This window comes from Neoarius graeffei, chromosome 23 (assembly GCF_027579695.1).
Source record: "Neoarius graeffei isolate fNeoGra1 chromosome 23, fNeoGra1.pri, whole genome shotgun sequence".
NCBI classification, from domain to species: Eukaryota; Metazoa; Chordata; class Actinopteri; order Siluriformes; family Ariidae; genus Neoarius; species Neoarius graeffei.
In genome coordinates this window covers 60,988,207-61,014,203 of record NC_083591.1, presented here as the reverse complement: position 1 = coordinate 61,014,203, position 25,997 = coordinate 60,988,207, and the positions used below count along the sequence as shown (strand labels likewise).

General features: G+C 44.6%; 1 protein-coding gene across 2 annotated transcripts in view; it reads right to left on the bottom strand.

The window, feature by feature from the left end:
- LOC132871398 (uncharacterized) overlaps positions 1-25,997 on the bottom strand; it is a 92,545-nt gene that overhangs the window by 3,444 nt on the left and 63,104 nt on the right. Inside the window, exon 1 of one of the 2 annotated variants that reach the window (XM_060905525.1) lies at positions 8,308-8,382. The exons of the other annotated variant lie outside the window; for it this stretch is intronic. The gene's annotated coding sequence lies outside the window, so the exon portion shown is untranslated. Of the gene's footprint in view, positions 1-8,307; positions 8,383-25,997 lie in introns of those variants that run through there. 2 annotated transcript variants of the gene reach the window in all.

Genomic DNA, 25,997 nt, shown 5'->3' with positions numbered 1-25,997 from the left:
GTCTGACCACAGAACAGTTTTCCACTTTGCCACAGTCCATTTTAAATGAGCCTTGGCCCAGAGAAGACATCTGCGCTTTTGGATCATGTTTAGATATGGCTTCTTCTTTGAACTATAGAGTTTTAGCTGGCAACGGCGGATGGCACGGTGAATTGTGTTCACAGATAATGTTCTCTGGAAATATTCCTGAGCCCATTTTGTGATTTCCAATACAGAAGCATGCCTGTATGTGATGCAGTGCCATCTAAGGGCCCGAAGATCACGGGCACCCAGTATGGTTTTCCGGCCTTGACCCTTATGCACAGAGATTCTTCCAGATTCTCTGAATCTTTTGATGATATTATGCACTGTAGATGATGATATGTTCAAACTCTTTGCAATTTTAGACTGTCGAACTCCTTTCTGCTATTGCTCCACTATTTGTCAGCGCAGAATTAGGGGGATTGGTGATCCTCTTCCCATCTTTACTTCTGAGAGCTGCTGCCACTCCAAGATGCTCTTTTTATACCCAGTCATGTTAATGACCTACGGTAGCAGCCATTGAATTTTTCCCGTTCCAGCCGCACGCCATGCGACTGCCATGCGACTGCCGTGCAGTTCCCAGCTGAACGCCAGGGGGCTGCCATGCATGGCTCAGACCCCCTCCCTCTCCTATTTTAATTCTAAACATGCCCATTCATTCAATTCCATGGTGTCGCCATAAGATGGCGCTTCTCTCATAAAAAAAACATTACTTGAAATGTTGTGTGAAGCTGTTGTACTGCACTTCATTCTGTTTTTTTTATGATCTTATGGATTAAAAACATTGAGGTGATGAACCATCTGAAAGTCTTTTTTTGGGGGGTACATCTTAGCTTCTCCGAATAAGTAATGGTTACTAAGTGATATTAATTACCTTTGATTAGTAATTATCAGGTATTACCTACTAGCAAACAAGAGATAATTTTACCCAATTTCAGTGAGAAAATAGCTGTTGAATAGATACATAAATGTGAGGGAAATTTTACCCAATTTATTTAAGTATTTCATAGCTTTTTATTTCAGTTATTTTATACTCAATATATGGAATGAAATCTACCCCAAACAAGTCAATGCAAATTGTTACCTCAGATTTATTGGGTAAATTCTATACCGTAGGTTACTTTTTTCAGTGTGCACTGTAAGAAGTGATTTTGGAGAGTGGTAAATATAATCTAAGCAAACCAGATAAAATTTACTCGATTATTGCAGTCAGCCAAGGAATATTTAGGAATTATTACAGTCAGCCAGGGAACTCTCGGACTGCCATCTTCCTCTCTCTCCGGCTGTTACGGTAGTTTAGTGAGCTATGGTATACCGTAAAACAGGTTCATTACTTGAAATGTTGTGTGAAGCTGTTGTACTGCACTTTATTTTGTGTTTTTTGATCATTTGGTGCATCATTGCTGCATATAAACAAGGCGGTTCAGTTATTTGTTGTATAAATGCACCTGGACTGCAGATTTGGTCAGTCCAGAAACAACATTTGAAGGTGTTAGTTAGTGAGTTATAAAACAGATTCATTAATTGAAATGTTGTGTGAAGCTGTTGTACTGCACTTTATTCTGTGGTTTTTTTTGATGATTTTATGGATTAAAAACATTGAGATGATGAACCATCTGAAAGTCTTTTTTTTGGGGGGGGGGGGGGTACATCTTACCTTCTCCGAATAAGTAATGGTTACTACCGTAAGTGATATTAATTACCTTTGATTAGTAATTATCAGGTATTACCTACTAGCAAACAAGAAATAATTTTACCCAATTTCAATGAGAAAGTAGCTGTTGAATAGATACATAAATGTGAGGTAAATTTTACCCAATTTAAGTATTTCATAGCATTTTATTTCAGTTATTTTATACTCAATATATGGAATGAAATCTACCCCAAACAAGTCAATGCAAATTGTTACCTCAGATTTATTGGGTAAATTCTATATGGTAGGTTACTTTTTTCAGTGCAGGAGCAGGCAAAACTGCAGGTCTTGGTAGTCTGGTGGTTACTGCACATGTCTTGTACTGGTAACTCCTGAAACATGGTTTGATTCAATCAATCAATCTATCTTTTATTTCAATTATATATAAACATATTCAAACTCGCTGTATGAGCGCATTAAAATCTTATGGCTTTTTAACTCACGGTGAAACTAGTTAGTTTTTGTTTTTTTCTTTTTTATCAGACATCTAATTTTTGGGTTTGTTTACCTGACATGTTTCGACGTACAACTTCCGTCTTCCTCAGAGTGTCACCGGATGTTATTGGTGACGCATCTTTTATCAGCTGCTGTTTCTGAAGGCATGGCCTTCCTGTCTGGTTTGACAGGTCGGTCACGCCTTATACTGTCTGTTCGTCCCCTGCAAGATGTCACTCCAGGTATGGGAGAGCATGTATGCTCCCTCATCCCGGTTGATGGTCCTCGGGCTTCGCTTACGGATCTCCATGGCCTCCCTGATCCAGCGCTGATGTTTGTTATCTTCTGTGTGGATGACTCTGGCATTCCCCCAGTCCATAATGTGATTTTCCCTTTTTCAATGATCTGTTATAGCTGACTTATAATTTTCCTGTTGTGCCTTTTCTTTTATTGTTCGGGTTTGCCTTCAGAAACAGCAGCTGATAAAAGATGCGTCACCAATAACATCCGGTGACACTCTGAGGAAGACGGAAGTTGTACGTCGAAACATGTCAGGTAAACAAACCCAAAAATTAGATGTCTGATAAAAAAGAAAAAAACAAAAACTAACTATATTTAATATAAGACATAATGAACGTAATCGAAAGATCACGGTGAAACTCCTCCGGGTTGAATTAACTAACTGAAAACAGCTGTTCTCAGCGTTTGATAAACCTGCTTTGTGAAACGGACAATCACTGCTCCTCCCCGTGGAAAAATGAGGGATAGCAGCTGGTTTTCACACAAGCTGCTTAGGGGCGTCACCAGTCAGGACTGCATTGACTACGTCATTGTGGGGGATAAATTATCTGCACTGACCAATCGGCAGACAGTCACGAACCAGTCAGGGGATGGCCAAGGGCCTGCAGAGGGCCAGTCACAGAAATGTGGAACAAATTCAATGGCTGCAATGGTATTGCCAATTGACCTAATGAGTTGCACTTTGGTCCTCCAGCTGTTCCTTTTTTGTACCTTTAACTTTTCCAGCCTCTTATTGCTCCTGTCCCAACTTTTTTGAGATGTGTTGCTGTCATGAAATTTCAAATGAGCCAATATTTGGCATGAAATTTCAAAATGTCTCACTTTCGACATTTGATATGTTGTCTATGTTCTATTGATTCAGATTCAGATTCAGAAAACTTTATTTGTCCCATCAATGGGCAAGTTAGTTTGTCAGTCCTAGTCTCCATCAATCAACAAAACAATAAATAGCATAAATAAAAAGTAAAGAAATAAGAATACAATAAATAGGAAGAAAGTAAGACATACATCCAATACACACACATTCAGTCAAACATCACATCCTGTCCTGTCAGTACTAAACAACCCTTAGTAGAACCAGTCCTCACTGGTGTGCTCTCTGGTGTACTCTACACCTACCATCTTATTTAATAATCTAATGGTTGCAGGGGTAAAGGAGTTAGAGTACCTCTTTGTTTTTGTCATGACAGAATAATAGCACCTCCCTGAGGGCATTAAGGAAAAATCTCCACCTAAGACATGATCAGGCTGACTGATAATACTTCTGGCTTTATGGACCGCCTGTTTGTTAAACAGACCACTCAGACTGTTTAGTTGGATTCCAGTAATCTTTGAGCAAGTGTTAACTATGCTACTGAGACTGTTCTTGTCTTTGACTGATATACTGTTGAACCAACATAAAAAAGAAAAAGTTAAAAGACTTTCAATAAAAGACTGATAAAAGTTACGCAAAATAGTTTTAGAAACACTGAAAGAGTTTAGCATTCTCAGTAGATAAATTCTCTGTTGTCCCTTTTTAACGATTGTCTCTGTGTTTATGTGAAATTTCAGCTCACTGTCAAATATTGTACCTAGGTATTTGTATGTGGCGACGATTTCCACATCCTCCCCATGTATGACACTTGCCTTTGGCTCTGCCTTAGCCCTCCTAAAATCTATTATGAGTTATTTTGTTTTATCAACATTTAGATCTAAAAAGTTGTTGTCGCACCACTCCACAAATGATGTCAATGCTAGCCCATGACTGGAATGCGGACCTTGGAACAATGATAGCAGCGCAGTGTCATCTGAAAACTTAACCAAGTAGCTTCCTTGTTGGAAAGACCTGCAGCTGTCTGTCTCATCTCATCTCATTATCTGTAGCTGCTTTATCCTTCTACAGGGTCACAGGCAAGCTGGAGCCTATCCCAGCTGACTATGGGCGAAAGGCGGGGTACACCCTGGACAAGTCGCCAGGTCATCACAGGGCTGACACATAGACACAGACAACCATTCACACTCACATTCACACCTACGGTCAATTTAGAGTCACCAGTTAACCTAACCTGCATGTCTTTGGACTGTGGGGGAAACCGGAGCACCCGGAGGAAACCCACGCGGACACGGGGAGAACATGCAAACTCCGCACAGAAAGGCCCTCGCCGGCCACGGGGCTCGAACCCGGACCTTCTTGCTGTGAGGCAACAGCGCTAACCACTACACCACCGTGCCGCCCCGCGGCAAGCCAGTATTTGAAGTAATAGCTTGGGACAGGTGACCATTTACTAAGACTCTCTGTGTTCTATCTGTTAAAAAATTTAAAAGCAGCAACAATAGTTGATTTGGTAATTGAAAAACATGAGCTAGTCTTTCAATCAAGATATGTGGCTGCATTTTGTTAAAAGCAGAAGAAAAATCTGCAAATAACAGTCTAACATGGGAGCCAGGCTTCTCCAGGTGTTTATGTATTGTATCTAAAATAAAAAGTTTCGCATCATCTACACTTCTACCAGTTTGATAAGCAAACTGTAATGGATCCAGCTTACCAGTGACCAAAGACATAATTTCAGCCTTAAGGATTTTTTCAAAATTCTTCATCACTAGAGATGTAAGAGCTACCGGTCTAAAATCTTTTAGCTCCTTGGGTTTATTTAATTTAGCTAATGGTATTATAGTGGAGCTCTTCCATATTTGGGGAACCTGGCCTTGTTTTGCACACATATTAAAGAGGGAGGTGAATACTCCACTTAGCTGGTCTGCACAATAGCGTAGTGTGCGGCCACAAACAGCATCAGGGCCAGCGGCTTTCCTAATATTGACCTTCTTAAACAGAGATGTTACTTGCTCCTGAGATATCATTAGGTCATTATTAGGAACCAGAGTGTTTCTCCACATAGAAATATTGTCAAGAAAGTCAGAGGATTCAAAACGTGAATAAAATAAATTGAAAGCATTTGGAAGATCACATGACTCAACACCATTAACAGTAATAGGCATTCTACATTCAGTATGTTGATTTAAAAATGCCATTGACTTTATTCCTCGCCAGGCTGCTCTAAGATCCCCTCCACTGTATTGTTCTTCCACTTTCCTTCTATATTTCATTTTAGCCTTCCTAATCTCATTTTTTACTTCTTTGGACACAGCTTTAATCTCCCAAATGTCCCCAGTGTAAAAAGTCCTCTTTTTCTTGTTAATCACAGACTTAAGTTCCTTCATCACCCATGGCTTATTGTTCAGAAAAGTGACAATCTTCTTAGTTGGGATGACCATGTCCACACAGAATGTGATGTATGATGATACAGTGTCTGCTAGTTCATCAATGTTCTCAGACCCCTCCTGAAAGCACTCTCAGTCAGTACACTCGAAACATGCTTGCAGAGAAGAGATACTATCCTCTGACCACAGTTTCACAATTCTCTCCTCATGTTCTAAGCGTCTGAAAGAGGGTTTATACACTGGCATAAGGTAAACACTGTTATGGTAGGAAGCTCCCAAGGAAGGCATGGGTATGGATCTGTAAACTCCACCTACTGACCCATAGCAAAGATCAATAGAGGTCTTTTTCTGTGTTGTAGTACAAGTTACATATTGTTCATAAGTTCTCATAGTCCTCCTCACATCACAGTGATTAAAATCTCCCAAGATGAATTTAGGTGCATCGGGGCAAATTTCGTCCAGTTTGTGTGTAGTGTCTGCAATCAGCTGAGCAGCAGCTGCCGCATTTGCTCGTGGGTGAATATATACCAGTGTATAAAAAAATTGTTGGAACTCACGCGGAAGGTAGATGGGATGGAGTGAGATGGAAAGTAGTTCTATGTTGGCGGTACAGATTTTTTCTCTGACCGTTACGATGTTGCAATACCGCTCATTGATATAGAAACACACCCCTCCTCCTCTGTTCTTCCCCATCGTCTCCGGTGACCTGTCAAGCCGAATTGGGCTTCCGAACCCAGTTATTGACAAATCCTCGTCTCGATCTAGGTCGGTGAGCCATGATTCCGTGAAAGCAAGTAGACATGACTCCCTGATCTCCCTTCTGGTCTTAGTCCATAGTTCCAGTTCGTCAGTCTTATTACGGATGGATTGCACATTTGATAGCAGTATAGTGGGGAGCGGTGGTAACTTGCAGTGATTATCCAACCGAATGTTTTTAAGTCTCCGGCGTAGGCCACCTCTCCTTCCCCTTTTCTGAGGCTTCAAGGCCAGTTTGTACAGCGCCCTCGGGATGGTAGCAGGGATAACCCCGGCTATTGAAGTCCGTAGCGAGAGGAGAAACTCTCTGCTATATATAGCTCTCCCGGTGACTCCACGTCCACCTGCTTCCCAACAGGTAGGAGAGCCCAGTAACAACGTTACCAAGAGAAAGATCACTAGAAGTTCCAAGAGAGCTCCCATAATTTGCATGGCTAAAAATCACTGACAGTACACATTCACAAGCGAGGTAAGATTTAAAATAGTCCTTTTTAAAAGGTAGAAAGTTACAAAGATAGAGACACTAGGCTGCTGGGTCGCACGCTTTGGAGCGCCCCAGAAGTGCTCAGTCCTCAGTGCTCAGTGAATACAATATCAGTTTTTGAGATTTGTAAATTATTGCATTCCGTTTTTATTAGTGCTGTCAAAAATGTCGTGTTATTAACACGTTAACTTGACTAAATTTTAATGGCGATAATTTTTTTATCGTGAGATTAACGCTCTGTGACACGATGTAGGTTTTCATAAGCTTTTGAAACTGCCAGGAACTTGGAACAGAACAGAGACTTTGCTAGACTGTAATGTCACGCCCCGCACAGCCAGAGTCCTCTGCCCTCCCCCCAAAGAACCAGCGCGGGCAGCTCGCGCTGCCGCGCCTCAGGACGAAGAGCCATGGTGCTCGGCTTCAGTTTCGTTTTCCCATCGGTGGCTCCAGACCGACTTTGCAGTGGCTGTGACAAGACGTGTTATATGGAGCCGTAGTAACTCGTCCCCTTACTTTTAATTACCCGAGCGCACGCCTTAACGCAAAGCGTGCGCACGGGTTATAACTCGTGCGCGCGCATTAATATCTCGTGCACACGCCTTATAAGTCGTTCCCACGCTTTATTTTTTTATTCACCATGTCCCCTCTACGGCTCCGTAGTGTTATGCTCTGCAATAAAAAAAAAAAAACATTGGTACAAAGCAAGCCCATTCACTTTTTTTATGCTGATAAGAGAATTACAATGGTTTTTCATGTGACAAAAATGTGCGATTAAATTGCGATTAATCGCGAGTTAACTATGACAGTCGCGACATTAATCGCGATTAAATATTTTAATCGCTTGACAGCACTAGTTTTTATTCACAATTTCTATTTTGTCCTAACATTTTTGGAATTGGGGTTGTATATCGGCATTAAAAATTTGATGTGATTACAATAAGAATTGATATTAAACTGGACATGAACAAAAAACTTTAATTTTCCCTTTAGGGTGGGCATTACTTTCAAATGAGCAAAAAATTTCAGCAGCACTTCCCCTAGATTATTAATTTCATAAACCCCCTTTCCCCCTATCCTCAGTTTGCCAACTGGCAATACTGCCCCCACACTAAACTAATATTAAATAGTTTCCAAACTATTGCCTTTTTAATTTTATTAGGTTTGCAAGCCAAAGAAGAAGAAGCCTTTATTTGTCACATGTACACTCAAGCACAATGAAATTCCTCCTCTGCATTTAACCCATCTAAAGCAGTGAATACAGTGAATACAGTGTTACGTTCCGTTCCCCTCCTGGCTCGTTTACCCCCCAATATGTATGCGTGTTAGGGAAAGAAATGTAACGTGGTGTGTTTGTAGTGTATGGCTGTAAACAAATGCTACTGGCACTTGACTGAGGTCCCCCAAAGGAGGGTGAGCTTACCTCTGCCCGTGTCCGTCTGGGCTGCAGTATCACTGGGCGAGCCCGCGCAGTTCACTCGGTTGTCCTCTCGTCGAGGTAGTTCAAGGTTTGTTTTATATCGTTTTAAAACAGGATGTTTCCCAGGTACAGTTCTCACAGATGTTGGGGTGTTCGGCGTTGTCCCGGCGTGGATAACTCAAGCGACGTGCAAAACAAAACTAGGCTAGCCTACCCAAGCAAAAAATAAAAAGCAAAACCCGTCACAGCAAACAGAAACGTCCACCTCCAAATCCAGGAGAGGAAAAAGCCGTCTGAGGCCTCTGGCACTTCACCAGGCCTGGACACACGTTTCAACAACTTCCACTGCCGTCTTCAGAGCTTGACTCTGCTCACTCGCCGAACGCCATTCCCAACACCACACACCTTCTCCGCACAGGTGTCCTCATTAATACATTTGAGGGTGGAGCCCCACCCCCCCATAAGGGACCATCAGCTACACGCATTGCCTGTGCAGCAGTGCCAGAAAAGTAAACAAATAAACCAAACGGTGTCAGTGTATGTGTACCTGGGTGTATATTCATAACACCTCCCCCCCAAACAAAAAAATATTTATATATTTTTTTCCCTTTTATTAATCCTTTTTTCTATTTTTTTTCTACAAAAATATCAATTTACACTATTAACATAAGCTCACTATCAATTTACTCACTGTGTACTCATCACTCAGGACTCAGAATATCATCCTTCAAGCGCATTAATACTAAACATTGCCTCTTTCAGCCTGCCCCGACCCTGGAAAGAGCATCAGCAATTACGTTGTTCTTTCCAGCGACGTGCTCGATTGTGAGGTTGTAAGGTTGAAGAACTAGATCCCAACGGAATATTCTCTGATTCTTGGTTTTAAATTTCTCTAAGAAGGTAAGCGGGTTATGATCAGTATATACTTTCACTTCTTGCACACCATTCGACACATAGATCTCAAAATGTTGGATGGCGAGAACTAGAGCCAACACCTCCTTTTCGACAGTAGAATACATCCGCTGATGTCTATTTAGCTTTTTTGAAAAGTAGGCAACTGGTCTGTCCACTCCCGACTTATCCTTCTGTAAGAGAACAGCACCTACTCTGACATCGCACGTGTCAACAGCTAATTTGAAGGGCAACGAAAAATCGGGAGCAACCAAAACGGGTTCATTACTCAAGATGGCTTTGAGCTGCTCAAATGCAACTTGACATGAGCCTGACCACTCAAACTTTACAGATTTCCTCAAAAGATCTGTCAAAGGCCCTGTAACCACAGCAAAGTTAGGAACGAATTTACGATAAAACCCACACATTCCCAAAAGTCTCATGAGTCCCCTTTTATTACGAGGAACAGGCAGTTGAGATATGACCCCAGGCATAGCTCCAGCAGAGGTGCACCCCAAATTGGTGGGAGTTCCAAATTCTGTTTGGGCAAAGGGTAAACATGATGTGGGCCTAATAAAGAATGCTGAACCAGTGGTGATCACCCCCAAATCAGATTTCAGGCCTAGACAGACCCAGTACCCACTCAAACCAGAAGCAATCGCAGGTATAAAACTGGTATTTGATTCGTTGCTGAAGACAGGTGTAATTGTCCCTTGCCCAGACTCTCCAGTGCGCACTCCTATTTTTCCAGTTAAGAAGGCAAGAAAACCATCCCAGCCCAATGAATGGAGGTTTGTCCAAGATCTGCAAGCAGTCAATGCTGCGGTTGCTCCACGCGCACCTGACATCCCTTACCCATACACCATTTTGGGCCAGGTGCCCACTGACAGTAAGTGGTTTTCAGTGGTGGACCTAGCAAATGCATTCTTTTCTATTCCTATACATAAAGACAGCCAGTATTGGTTTGCCTTTATGTATGATGGTCGTCCATACACTTTCACTCATTTGTGCCAGGGTTACTGTGAGTCCCCAACCATATACAACCAGTGCCTCAGAGACAGCCTCGCTTCGTTAGCTTTGTCACCAAGATCAGCTTTGCTGCAGTATGTTGACAATTTAATGATTTGTGCCCCAACTAAAGCTCAATGTGAAGATGACACTGTAACGCTACTGCGACACCTCGCTAAGGAAGGTCATAAGGCTAGCCTCACAAAATTACAGTTTCCAAAACAGAAGGTGCATTTCTTGGGGCATGATATCACAGGGGAGGGGAAAATGCTGTCTGCGGACAGAGTCTCAGCTATTCAGAAAATTCCCAAGCTGATCACTGTGAAACAAGTTTTGTCATTTTTGGGTATGTGTGTCAAAGACCAGACAGGAGAGGAGATCAAATGCCCTCGAACCACAGTTTATTAATAACAGGGGAAAAGGGAGTTGGGAGAATATGTGTGTGTGTGAAGTTCAGTGGGCTCTCTTGCTCCTCCTACTCAAGCGAGTAGGACGCTTCTTTGCTTTGCTCCTGCTTTCTTAATCTTTATTTCTATACTTTACTTTCTCATTGAATTTCCACTTTTTTCTCTTTTCTTCATCTTTATAAGCTTTTAATTTAATTTTAATTTCCACTTTTTTTTTTAAATGCCAGGAAGCAAAAAATCCTGCAGAAAATGCATGGAATTAGAACAGAGGATTTCTATTCTGGAATCAAAGATTAATGCTCTGCCAAAGACGGACGAATTAAAAGCGATATCTCAGGAAAGGAGTACAGAAACAGTGGCTGAGAATGCAGAGATTGCGCTCCGACAGACTGAGGACATTGCAGACCAAGTGGAAGAATTCATAACTCAAGCTGTACAAAATATGAGTACTGAAAACTGGCAAATGATGGGTGCTAAGCCCAAAAACAAAAACAGAAGAGTAATTACTTCAACACCAGCTCGTTCTACAAATTACAATAGGATCTACAATCCTATGGAAAATCCACAGCCCATAAAGCTTCAGAACAAATTTGAATGCCTCAGGGATGTGGAAGAGGATTTGTCAAGTGGACAAACACATAGTAAAAAGAGATCGCACCAAGATCGAAGAGCTGTGAGAAGAGGCAAAAAGCAGCTCGTAACACCACCTGATCCCACAACCCTTGTTCTTGGTGATTCCACTGTAAGACAATTAAAAGGTTATGAGATGATTATTTGTTGTCTTCCAAATGCATCCATCTCTGACACCAAAGACAGCATTTTGAAACTCATGTCCGAGCATAAAACGATTAAGCATATTGTTGTACATGTGGGAGCAAACGATGTTTTCAGAGAACAGCTGTTTGTCCAAGATGATTTCAGAAAACTTTTTTCTGAGCTCTATAAGACTGGAATTCAATCTTTTATCAGTGGCCCACTCCCAGCGAGAGGAAGTTTTGCCTTTTCTCGACTCTTCAGTCTTAACACCTGGCTTGGAAAAACTTGTTCTTCATTTGGTATGAATTTCATAGACAATTTTAATCTTTTCTGGAATCGCAAAGAATTCTACAAGCCAAATAGCACTGAACTCAGCTGGATTGGAGCCAAAGTCTTAGCAGACCACTACAAACTTGCAATCTTTTCTCAGCCAGCACCGAGGAAAACAGTTGATAAGATGTCGCAGACTGACATAGTTACAAAGCCTAAACAATCATCTTTGCAAGTCGTCATCAAGGACACACAAACATCTGACTTGCAGGCCTCCCAACATTCAAGGACAGACGACTCCACTTCTCCTCGGATGGATTTCCCAAATAGCATGAAAAAATTGCTTCCTATGGCTACACTCTCTTTTTCCAGCCCAAATTTGTCACGACAAGCAGTGTACCCAGTTCATCAAAATTGTGTTCGTCCAGGACTTTCAGCTGGCTACAAATCTTTTTCACCATCCAAAAGATACATGTCATCTCCAGTCCTTTCACCCTCAAACCAAATGGAACATTTAGAAAGTCTTGTTTGATGTACTCTGGGTCCCTGCAAATGGATGTAGAAAAAAGCAGGGATCCGATGTTGACACTATTCCTGTGTTGATAAGAAACAGAAAACATAGAGCACATTTAACCCTGGGGGTGAACCAATCTAATCTCCTTCCTGTATTAAAACAGCATCAGAGTGCACAACCAAATATTACTGTAAAACTAGCCCTTCTGAACATTAGATCACTTTTAAACAAGTCATTTTTAATTAATGATCTTATTTGCAAACACAATCTTGATTTTTTGCTTCTAACTGAAACCTGGCTGGATCAAGCAAATAGTGCTACCACCCTTATCGAATCAGCTCCCCCAAATTTTAATTTTTTGAATGTTACCCGACAAGGGAAAGGTGGAGGGATCGCAAATATATTCAAAGTCTCTTTTCAATGTAAACAATCCTCACTTGGTGATTTTATGTCCTTTGAACACTTATCTGCACTTGTTACATGCTCTCCTAACATATTATTATTAACTATTTACAGGCCTCCGAGACATTCAGCCAAAGTCTTTCTTCAAGAGTTTGGTGAATTGTTATCAGTCATTTGCTTAGAGTTTGATTGTCTTATTATATCTGGGGATTTTAACTTGCATGTAGATAATACTGATAACATTTATGCCAAAGAACTATTTGCAATTATTGATAACTTTAACCTAGTACAACATGTACAGGGACTGACCCACTCTCGTGGTCATACTCTTGACCTCGTCATCACAAAGGGTCTTACTGTTTCTTATACTGTTGTTGACCTGGCCTTATCTGATCATTTCTGTGTTTTCTTTGAAGTTTCTATGTCTCCTCACATTCAGAATAGCTCAACGACTATAGGCAGGAGAGTCATAAACGACAACACGTGCTCTTTTTAAGCAAGCTCTCTCTCAGAACTCAACCAAAATGTCAGACTCTGTAGATGATTTACTGGAATTTTTTAATTTAAATATGACCCAAATTATGGATGATATTGCTCCATTCAAAATAAAAAGAGTCAATGATAAGCAGAAAGCACCATGGAAGCAGTACCCGGCTGTTAAACTGCTAAAGAGAGAATGTAGAAAGACTGAAAGAAAATGGCGCAAATCTAAACTTCACATCCATTATCAAATCCATAAAGAGATGCTTTGTAATTATAATTATGAAATTCGTAAAGCAAGACAGTCTTTCTTCTCCAATATCATCAGCAGGAATATGAACAATGCCCGTGTGCTATTTTCAACAGTAGAGAAGCTAACTAATCCCCCACCACAATTAGCACCTGAACTTCTCTCAGTTAATAAATGCAATGAGTTTGCATCCTTCTTCAAAGGTAAAATTGATAAAATACGGCAGAATATTTCTCATAATATATCTCAGTTGCAAAAAATTGAAAAACTGCAATCACCAATGACACAGAAAGATAACTTTAACACAATGTCAGAATTTTGTTTAATTGATTATGAGACTCTTGAAAAAACTGTACAAAATCTCAGTTCCTCAACATCTGAACTGGACATTTTGCCCACCAACTTTTTTAAGTCTGTTCTTCATCTTATAATTACAGATGTGCTTCAAATTATAAATACATCCTTGGAGACTGGTGTTGTTCCTGTGTCCCTAAAAAAAGCTGTTGTAAAGCCCCTTCTTTAAAAAAAATAATCTGGATCCTTCAGTGTTAAATAATTACAGGCCAATATCAAATCTACCATTCATCAGGAAAATCCTGGAAAAAATTGTCTTCAATCAATTAACTGCCTTCTTGATATCAAACAGCCGTTTTGATAAATTTCAGTCAGGATTTTGTGCCAATCATAGCACTGAAACAGCGCTGATTAAAGTTATAAATGACATACGTCTTAATACTGATGCAGGCAAAACATCGGTCCTGGTATTACTGGACCTCAGTGCAGCTTTTGATACTGTTGATCACAACATACTGCTATATCGACTTGAACACTGGGTTGGGTTGACTGGTAAAGTCATCAATTGGTTAAAATCATACTTAAAAGATAGAAGCTTCTTTGTTACCATGGGAAATTGTTCCTCAACGTCAATGTCCTTGACCTGTGGTGTCCCCCAGGGGTTGATTCTTGGACCATTACTTTTCAACCTTTATATGCTCCCACTTGGGCAAATTATCAATAAAAATTCAATTTTGTATCACTGCTATGCAGATGATACCCAAATTTATTTTGCTCTATCACCAAATGATTATGCCCCCCTTGAATGTCTCTACCAGTGTATCGATCAATACAATAGCTGGATGTCACAAAATTTTCTTCAGCTGAACACAGATAAAACAGAAGTAATTCTATTTGGGAAAAAAAGATGAAAGACTCAGGATTACCACTATTCTTGACACAAAAGGGATTAAAACTAAAGAAATGGTTAAAAATCTTGGTGTTTTCATTGACAGCGAGCTAAACTTTGACAGTCACATGAAAGCAATCACTAAAACGGCATTTTATCACCTAAAAAACATTTCCAAACTAAGAGGACTTATGTCAAAACATGATCTGGAAAAACTAATACATGCCTTCATCTCTAGTAGGGTTGATTACTGCAATGGCCTTTTCACAGGCCTGCCAAAAAAGACCATCAAACGACTTCAGCTGGTTCAAAATGCAGCAGCTAGGGTTCTCACACGAACAAAAAGAACAGAGCACATTACTCCAATTCTAAGGTCCCTTCACTGGCTTCCAGTAAGCTACAGAATTGACTTTAAAGCATTGCTGCTGGTGTACAAATCTCTAAATGGTACAGGGCCCAATTACTTCTCTGATATGTTGCAGCGGCCTAACCCAATCAGATCTACCAGATCGCAACAGAAAAATTTACTATTAAAACCAGTTGTTAAAACAAAGTGTGGTGAAGCAGCTTTTAGCTACTATGCAGTACAGCTATGGAACCAACTGCCAGAGGACATTAAAAATGCTCCTGCTGTTGGCAGCTTCAAATCTAGGTTAAAGACCAAGCTGTTTTCAGATGCTTTCTGTTAAATAATTAATATTTTTACATTTTTTATAATCTTTACTTTCTCTGCATGTTTTAGATTTACTTTAACTTTATTCTATTTTATTCTGCTAGTTTTTTTCCCCTTTCTCTTTCTTTTTCTCCTTTTTCTTTTTGGCATTTTAATATTTTATTTCTACTATTGTTTAATTCTTATTATTTTCTTTTAATTCTTTTAATTCTTTTAATTAATTATTTTAGAATAAAGATAAAATTATTTTATGTAATTTTATTTCTCTATTGTTTACTGTTTTTGTTTTTACTTCTGTAAAGCACATTGAACTGCCATTGTGTATGAAATGTGCTATATAAATAAACTTGCCTTGCCTTCAGTGGCAGGAGGACTGAGAGGCAGGGATGGCGTGGTGGTGACGTCTGAAGTCTCCCATCCAAGTATTGTCCAGGCCTGACCCTGCTTAGCTTCTGAAATCAGACAGGATCAGGCATAGTCAGAGAGGTGTGGCTGTAGGCTGACAGCTCTTGGGTTTCAGGTAGTCTCCCAGCAAGCAGTCCCTCAGCAGGCAGGAGATAGAGAGCAGGCTGGAACACAGAGTCACAAATCAGGTAGCGAGAAAGGGGACAGAAATGCAGGGTCAGGTTACCAAGGCAGAAGAGTAGGGCTCCAGGCAGGGCTGCTCACACCAGGCAGATGGAGAGGCAGGCGAGCAGCAGGGCTGGGTGAGCTGGAGATCAGGCGAAGGTACAGGAGAGGCAGGCAAGAGGCAGAGTCGACAGGACAGAAGGCAGATCAGGTTACCGGGGCTGGAGAGCAGACAGAGTCAGACGGAACAGAATATCTTCAGGAGTCAGAGTAGTAGGAACACAGAGCAGGTTATCACGCTGAGAGTTGCAGATGATCTGACAAAGAAGCTTGGGAGAACTGCAGTATAAATACACACAGGGGGAAAGCAGGTGATCGGCAACAGCCAATGACAGTCACTGAAAGTAAATAAGAGGAAGTGAGTGCGGGCATGGCCGGTAATGCTGAGTGGAGATGTTACCTGAAGAGAGAAGCCCACAGGTAGGACCATGACCGAACCCCCCCCAAGGGACGGCTCCCGAAGTCCCTAGCCACAGATCCACAAAGACGGGCAGGAGGAGGGGGAATACCGGTGGAGGGTCAGAACTCCTCTGACTGGTCAGTGTCCAAGGCCTCAGGATCTGGTTCGGAATTGGACTCGGGGACAGTAGCGGTTGGCGCATCATCATTCTGATAAGGACCCTTTGGTCGACCCCTCCGGTTGGCTGGCTGGTCCGGATGCAGGCAATGAAAGGTGCTGATGAGGGTACGATCTATGATTCTCCTAGCAGGGACCCACATCCTCTCCTCAGGACCATAGCCCTCCCAATCCACCAGGTATTGGAGGCCCCTGCCCCTGCGCCGTGACTTCAGCAGTCGCCGGACGGAGTAGACCGGGCCACCATCGATGAGATGAGGAGGAGGAGGAGAAGGTGCAGCTGGGACCAGCGGGCTTTCATGCACTGGCTTAATCTTAGAGACGTGGAAGGTGGGGTGCACTCTCATTGACTTGGGCAGTCGGAGCCGAACAGCAGACTGGCTGATTATCCTCTGGATCAGGAATGGTCCGACGAACCGAGGTGCCAGCTTACGAGACTCCACCTGGAGGGGCAGGTCCTTGGCTGATAACCACACCTTCTGGCCCACCCGGTAGGTGGGCGCAGGCATCCTCCACTGGTTGGCTCCAGTAGAGTAGCTGGTGACTGACTTGAGGAGTGCAGTGCTGGCTTGAGACCAGGTGCGGTGGCATCGGCGTGCATAGGTGAGGGCGTCAGGGCAGGTGACCTCTCCCTCCTGGCTGGGGAACAGGGGGGGTTGGTAGCCATACACGCAGTGGAATGGGGACAGCCCAGTGGCTGAGCTGGTGAGGGAGTTGTGAGAGTATTCCACCCACAGCAGGTGCTCGCATCAGGCCCTAGGGTTGCGTGACGCCATGCACCGAAGTGCCTTCTCCAACTCCTGGTTAGTCCGCTCTGACTGGCCATTGGACTGGGGTCAGAATCCAGAGGTGAGGCTGGCAGTGGCCCCGAGTAGGTGACAGAACTCCTTCCAGAAAGAGGAGGCGAATTGTGGCCCCCGGTCCGAAACAATGTCCTTGGGCAGCCCATGGATGCGGAAGACATGCTGCAGGACGATCTGGGCAGTCTCTTTGGCCGACGGTAGTTTTGGGAGGGGAACAAAGTGTGCCATCTTGCTAAAGCGGTCCACGATGGTGAGTATGACCATCATCCCGTTAGAAGGGGGCAGACCCATAACAAAATCCAGGGAAATGTGGGACCAGGGTCGCACTGGCACGGGCAGAGGCTGGAGCAAACCGGCAGGAGGCCGGCTGGAGGACTTATTACAGGTAGGGCAGGCTCGGACGAAGTCTCGCACATCCCTGCTCATAGTAGGCCACCAGAATCATTGGGCGAGCAGGTGGTAGGTGCGAGTGGAACCAGGGTGGCAGGCTAGATGGGAGTCGTGTCCCCATTGTATAACCTGGGATCGCAGGTCTTCAGGAACAAAGAGGTGACTAGTGGGGCATGCACTGGGGCTGGGTTGGTCACAGAGGGCTTCCCGCACTCGTTCTTTGATGTCCCAGGTCAGAGCAGCAACAATACAGGGGTCAGGTAGGATGGGAGACGGATCCTTGGAGGGGGCATCATCCTTCTGGAACTGGCGGGAGAGTGCGTCAGGCTTGGTGTTGCAAGATCCGGGCCGGTACGAAAGGGTGAAATTGAATCTGGTGAAAAAGAGAGCCCAACGGGCCTGTCTGGGGTTGAGTCGTTTGGCAGTGCAGATGTATTCCAGATTCTTATGGTCTGTCCAGACCAGGAATGGGACTACGCACCCCTCCAGCCAGTGACGCCATTCCTCCAGGGCAAGCTTGACCGCCAGCAGTTCCCGGTTGCCTATGTCGTAATTGTGGTCGGCCGGCGATAGCCAGTGGGAGAAGAACGCACAGGGGTGGAGTTTGTTGTCATCCGCTGACCTCTGTGAGAGCACTGCCCCAACTCCCACATCCGAGGCGTCCACCTCTACAATGAATTGCCGCTCCGCATCTGGCATCTGGAGGACGGGAGCAGTGGTGAACCGAGCCTTGAGGGTGGCAAAGGCTTCATTGGCAGCCGGAGTCCAGGCAAAGGGCTGTTTGGTGCTGGTCAAGGCGGTGAGGGGTGACGCAATGGTGCTGTAATTATGAATGAATTTCCTGTAGAAATTTGCGAAGCCCAGGAACTGCTGAAGCTTCTTCCTGCTCTCTGGTACTGGCCATGAAGTTACTGCTGAGACTTTGGCAGGGTCCATCTGGATGCTCCCCTCTGCCACGATGTATCCCAGGAACTCCACAGACTTGGCATGAAACACACACTTCTCCACCTTGACGAAGAGGGAGTTTTCAAGGAGATGACAGAGCACTTGCTGGACATGCTGGGTGTGTTCGGACAGGGTTTGGGAGAAGATCAGGATGTCGTCGAGGAAAATGAACACGAACTTGTTCAACATATCTCGCAGGACATCATTCACCAGAGCCTGGAACACCGCTGGCGTGTTGGTAAGGCCAAACAGCATCACCCGGTATTCATAATGACCCACCGGTATGTGTACGGGGTGTTGAACGCGGTCTTCCACTCGTCTCCCTCCCTTATCTGAACCAGGTGGTAGGCATTCCGGAGATCGAGTTTGGTAAAGACCGTGGCTCCCTGGAGCAGCTCGAAGGCAGAGGTGAGCAGTGGGAGAGGGTATCGGTTCTTGACGGTGATGTCGTTGAGACCCCTGTAATCGATGCAGGGGCGCAGGGATCCATCCTTCTTTCCCACGAAGAAGAACCCAGTGCCGGCGGGAGAGGAGGATGGACGGATGAGGCCGGCAGCCAGAGAGTCACTGATGTAGTCCTCCATCGCCTTCCTCTCTGGGGCGGACAGAGAGTAGAGACTGCCCTTGGGTGGTGCAGTGCCTGGGAGGAGATCAATGGCGCAGTCGTAGGGCCGGTGAGGAGGCAAGGAAGTGGCCTCCCGAAGGCTGTGATAACACACTGGGACATTAGTGAGGTCAGCGGCTGAGCTGGCAGGTGGAGTATGGGGGTGTAGAGTGGCGGCTCGTAAGCAGGTCCAGTGGCAGTCCTTGCCCCATTCTCTTATCGCTCCAGTGGCCCAGTCGATGTGAGGACTGTGCTGGCGGAGCCATGGATAGCCCAGGATGAGAGGTTGGCCGTGGGAACGGAGCAGGTGAAACTGGATGGTTTCATGGTGGTTGCCTGACAGAGTCATCGGAACAGGGGCAGTGAGGTGGGTGACGGTGCCAAGGAGATGGCCATCCAGTGCCCTGGCTGGAATGGGAGAGGATAAGTGATGGCTTTGCAGACCCAACTGGTACGCAAGCTCGGTGTCCATGATGTTAGCCTCGGTGCCAGAGTCAACCAGGGCGGCCAGGGTGTGGGTGGAATCCGACAGACGAAGACAAACTTGGAGCATAGGTTTCTGGCTGGTGGAGGAATGGATGGTCATTGAGCTCAGCCGGGCCCCTCCTATGTCCGGTGAGCTTGGGCTTTTACTGGGCAAGAGGCAGCACAGTGACCGTCACCCCCACAGTACAGGCACAGATTGGAGGTGATCCGACGCTGGCGCTCTGCCGGGCTGAGGGAAGCACGGCCAATCCCTATGAGCTCTGACTGGTCCAGAAGGCTTGGCGGAGAACCAGCAGGAGACGTAGAAGGGGCTGGGTTACTCCGTGTGCTGGTGACTGGCTGAGTCTGGCGGGCCCTCTCTCGTCGATGGGTCTGGACCCGGCGGTCAATGCAGACGGCCAGGGCAATGGCCTCATCGAGTGTCGATGGTTGTTTGTGCGAGACCAATTCATCCTTCATGTAGTCGGCCAGGCTGCGCAGAAAGGCGTCCACCAGCGCCTGCATGTTCCACTTGCTGCGCCGGGCCAAGGTCCGGAAATCGATCGAGTAGTCAGCCACTGTTTGTCTGCCTTGGCGAATACTCATCAGTCCTCCGGATGCCTCTACTGACGACGAGCCCAAGTCGAAGACCTTAGTCATCTCCGCTGCAAACAGGGAGAAGGAGGCACACACCGGTGTCCGGCATTCATACTCAGCAGTCCCCCACAGGCGGGCGCGGCCAGTCAGACAAGTGATGACGAAGGCCACCTTCACCGCCTCCGACGCGAAGGTTCTGGGCTGCAGGTCGAACAGCAACTGGCAGCTGGTCAGGAAAGCACGTACTTGGGAGGGGTCACCATCAAAACGCTCCGGACTGCCGACCTTGGGTTCCAGGGCATCGAGTGCAGCAGGAGCACCTCCCGGAGCTGGCACGTCAGCGGTGGATATGACAGGGGCTGATGCAATGAGGGGCGGCGGTGGTTGACTCAGAGGAGCTGGGGGTACTAGGGCGGTGAGCAGCTGGAGTGCTTGGTCCAGTCGTTGTTGCTGCTGATGACCAAGCTGAATCAGGGCTGCAATATTGGCAGACATCTCCTTCCGTGCACTGCAGCCGGTCTAGAGCAGAGGGTTCAGGCACTGGCTCCATGTTGGTCAGATCATTCTGTCAAAGAACGGACAGGAGATGAGATCAAATGCACTCGAACCACAGTTTATTAATAACAGGGGAAAAGGGAGTTGGGAGAATGTGTGTGTGAAGTTCAGTGGCAGGAGGACTGAGAGGCAAGGATGGCTGGTGGGAGTGTGGTGGTGACGTCTGAAGTCTCCCATCCAAGTACTGACCAGGCCCAACCCTGCTTAGCTTCTGAGATCAGACAGGATCAGGCGTAGTCAGAGAGGTGTGGCTGTAGGCTGACAGCTCTTGGGTTTCAGGCAGTCTCCCAGCAAGCAGTCCCTCAGCAGGCAGGAGATAGAGAGCAGGCTGGAACACAGAGTCACAAATCAGGTAGCGAGAAAGGGGACAGAGATGCAGGGTCAGGTTACCAGGGCAGAAGAGTAGGGCTCCAGGCAGGGCTGCTCACACCAGGCAGATGGAGAGGCAGCAGGGCTGGGCGAGCTGGAGATCAGGCGAAGGTACAGGAGAGGCAGGCAAGAGGCAGAGTCGACAGGACAGAAGGCAGATCAGGTTACCGGGGCTGGAGAGCAGACAGAGTCAGACGGAACAGAATATCTTCAGGAGTCATTTACTGGGTTTACTGGGTTTTATGACCTCTGTTCTTTTGCAGAAACATGGGGATAGATTGAGACCTGTAGCCTACTTCTCCAGCAGGCTGGATCCAGTGGCAGCTGGACTTCCTGTTTGCCTGCATGCAGTTGCTGCAGCTGAAAAGGCGGTAACTGCCTCCAGAAATATTGTGGGGTATTCTAACCTCATCCTTTTGGTCCCACATGCTGTCTCCCTGCTTCTGTTGGAGAAAAAGACATCACATTTGTCAGCACAGAGATGGTTGAAGTATAACACGGTCATACTTGATATGCCTAACATCATTGTGAAACGTTGTACTGTTCTGAATCCTGCCTCTCTTCTCCCTACAGAGGATGATGGAGAGCCACATGACTGTGTTGCTCTCACTAACGATTTTTGTTCCCCCATGGCAGACTTAAAGAGCGACCCTTTGGAAAATCCAGACATGATCCTCTATGTGGATGGTTCAGCCTCCAGAGACCCAGAGATAGGAAAGAACAAAGTAGGTTTTGCCATAGTCTCAGATCACGAGGTCCTCAAGGCATCATGTCTGCCCTCGAACCTGTCAGTGCAGGCCGCAGAGCTCTGTGCCCTCATTGAGGCATGCAAATTGGTGGCAGGGCAATCTGTCAATATTTTTACGGACAGTAGGTATGCATTTGGCGTTGTGCACGATTTTGGCACCATTTGGAAACACAAATTTTCTCACTAGCACAGGATCGCCCATTGCACATCATAAACTGGTCTCTGAGTTGTTGGATGCTATTCTACTCCCTAGAGCCATTGCTGTGTGTAAGTGTGCTGCCCATGCTAACAATACTGATCTTGTGTCTCAAGGGAATGCCAGGGTGGACGTGGCAGCTAAGTGTGCAGCCTTGGCTTCCAGTTCACCCTCTAACCTTGCTTTTCCTCAGGTTTCTACCCCTTGTTTACAGCTAGCAGACCTTCAGAGCACTGCCACTCAGGATGAGAGACGAGTCTGGAAACAGGCAGGCTGTATCTTTGCAAACTTGGTCTGGGTTTGTCCCTCGGGCTGTCCCTGTCTACAACCCCAATTCCAAAAAAGTTGGGGCAAAGTACAAATTGTAAATAAAAACAGAATGCAATGATGTGGAAGTTTCAAAATTCCATATTTTATTCAGAATAGACCATAGATGACATATCAAATGTTTAAACTGAGAAAATGTCTCATTTAAAGAGAAAAATTAGGTGATTTTAAATTTCATGACAACAACACATCTCAAAAAAGTTGGGACAAGGCCATGTTTACCACTGTGAGACATCCCCTTTTCTCTTTACAACAGTCTGTAAACGTCTGGGGACTGAGGAGACAAGTTGCTCAAGTTTAGGGATAGGAATGTGTTGGTAACTCGCCAGCGCCCCCTATAACGATCCCACAATTTCCTTGCGCGCTCCACCCGGATGTGACGTGGCGTGGAACTGCTTTAACTGTATTGAGAGCGCCTCGATTCGCTCTCTCATGTTCTGACTACTGGAGTGGTTGGACGGACTGTAGGCACGCTCGCCTACAGTGTTGAGACTAACCGCTATTGTCTGAGAACAGCCTGTTCAAATTAGTTTCGGCCGAACTTTTGAACGACCCGCTAAGTTTCAGCGATATAGTGGTTTTGATTCTAAACCTTTGCAAAGTTTAACTACAGTTAAGTAGTTTTCCACGCTAAGAGGCATTCGCGGACAGCTTCGCTCCTCTCAGCCTTTTCCTCGTCGACGCATCACCGGAGGTTTCTCCTGAAGCACCGTGGGCCAGCTAGGCCTTCATCTCCCTGCTTCGTTAGCCGCGGTTGGACGCAACGCGCCGCTAACCTCCTCTCCTCGGACTGCGACCCTCAGCGCGGACATCGGAGAAAGAACTTCCATCGCATTGAGTAGGCACTTGGGCAAATTTTTAATTTGTAGCTTATTCAGATGGTTGTTAGGGTCATGTTTAAGCTTTGAGCTATTTAGCATACCCGCTCAGACACGGAAGGTGTTTGTTTGTTTTTATTGTTTGTTTTGGTTCTGTTTTTTTTTTTTTCTTTGAACTTGTTAGACAGGGTATCTTGCATGAGATCTTTCCTTAACTCCATTGCTAGCTTCCCTATCTGATTAGCAGCGCAGCGACAAGTTTGTTATTTTAAGCTCCGAGGCTAGACCGCTACAAGGCCTAGCTCTCTCCATCCAACACATATACACACTCTCTCTCTCTCTCTCTCTCTCTCACACTCTCTCTCTCGCGTTGAGTTCTTTGCCTAGACAGTCTGTTGGAAATTGTTAAGTGCAGTGTTTGGATCCAGCTGTAGCGTGGTCAGATTCTCCTTAGCAACTTATTGCTAGCTACCTCAGGGTGATACGCTAGCTCGTAGGCTTGTGTTCTTGACTAGGCCTGCAGGCGCCATTTTTCCGACGCCATTTTGATACCTTCCTCATTGAGTTACCTGTGATACGACACCTAGGCACTGACCGCCATTTTGTTTAAGCATTGCCAGAGTGGCTAGTCATTAGCATCTGCCCACAGATACCTACACAAAGCACACATTAGCCACAGAGCTAATCCTTTGTTCTATTTAGCTAACATTCCTTTGTTTTAGCTAACATTCCTTTGTTTTAGCTAACGACAAGCTAGGTCACACACACACACACACACACACACGCATCGGCTTGCCCTAGCCTCACACACACGCACACACAAGGGATTTTTTTTCTTTTTCCTTCTATCTCTTTCTCTCTCTTTCCCTCAAATTTATAGTCCAGGTGTAATTGTTCCATTGTTTGTCTTGTTATTACCTTTGCCGACATTGAATGTATTTTGAGATTATTATTATTAGTGAGTAGTAGACAAATAAAAGCTAATAAAATTGAATTGCATTTTACTTGTTCCTGTTGTTTATTCACAAGGTCAACTATTTAGAACTCCTTTTTCCTTCAGAATTTAGCTTTTGTATACAACTGGGTTTCCCATCTAATACAGAGCTACCATTAATCTTGAATGTAACCATTCACGGTGAGTGTTAAGATTAATAATTTAAGATTTTATGAGACTGATCTTTATTTATAAATTGATTAATTTAATTATCAATTATTACATAATTTATAATTTAATTAATCCCAATTCAACCTACAAATGTTAACCCATTCTTGTCTAATGTAGGATTCTAGTTGCTCAACTGTCTTAGGTCTTTTTTGTCGTATCTTCCATTTTATGATGCGCCAAATGTTTTCTATGGGTGAAAGATCTGGACTGCAGGCTGGCCAGTTCAGTACCCGGACCCTTCTTCTATGCAGCCATGATGCTGTAATTGATGCAGTATGTGGTTTGGCATTGTCATGTTGGAAAATGCAAGGTCTTCCCTGAAAGAGACGTCGTCTGGATGGGAGCATATGTTGCTCTAGAACCTGGATATACCTTTCAGCATTGATGGTGTCTTTCCAGATGTGTAAGCTGCCCATGCCACACGCACTAATGCAACCCCATACCATCAGAGATGCAGGCTTCTGAACTGAGCGCTGATAACAACTCGGGTCATCCTTCTCCTCTTTAGTCCAAATGGCACGGCGGCCCTGATTTCCATAAAGGACTTCAAATTTTGATTCATCTGACCACAGAACAGTTTTCCACTTTGTCACAGTCCATTTTAATTGAGCCTTGGCCCAGAGAAGACGTCTGCGCTTCTGGATCATGTTTAGATACGGCTTCTTCTTTGAACTATAGAGTTTTAGCTGGCAACGGCGGATGGCACGGTGAATTGTGTTCACAGATAATGTTCTCTGGAAATATTCCTGAACCCATTTTGTGATTTCCAATACAGAAGCATGCCTGTATGTGATGCAGTGCCGTCTAAGGGCCCAAAGATCACGGGCACCCGGTATGGTTTTCCGGCCTTGACCCTTACGCACAGAGATTCTTCCAGATTCTCTGAATCTTTTGATGATATTATGCACTGTAGATGATGATATGTTCAAACTCTTTGCAATTTTACACTGTTGAACTCCTTTCTGATATTGCTCCACTATTTGTCGGCGCAGAATTAGGGGGATTGGTGATCCTCTTCCCATCTTTACTTCTGAGAGCCGCTGCCACTCCAAGATGCTCTTTTTATACCCAGTCATGTTAATGACCTATTGCCAATTGACCTAATGAGTTGCAATTTGGTCCTCCAGCTGTTCCTTTTTTTGTACCTTTAACTTTTCCAGCCTCTTATTGCCCCTGTCCCAACTTTTCTGAGATGTGTTGCTGTCATAAAATTTCAAATGAGCCAATATTTGGCATGAAATTTCAAAATGTCTCACTTTCGACATTTGATATGTTGTCTATGTTCTATTGTGAATACAATATCAGTTTTTGAGATTTGTAAATTATTGCATTCCGTTTTTATTTACAATTTGTACTTTGTCCCAACTTTTTTGGAATCGGGGTTGTACCAAAATACATGTTCCCTTTCTATGCAAAATTGGCACATGGACTCACCCATGTGTCAAAAGGGGGGATGGTAGCAGAAGTAACAAAGAGATGGTTCACAAAGGGGTTTTCAAATTATGCTGCAAAATTTTGCAAGCAATGCTTGATATGTGCACAGCATAATGCAGGTCAAGGAATCAGACTAACTCAAGCAGCACACCCAATACCAGACAAACCATTTGATCACCTCCAAATGGACTTTATTGAACTGACACCTAGTGAAGGGAAAAGTTATTGCCTGGTAA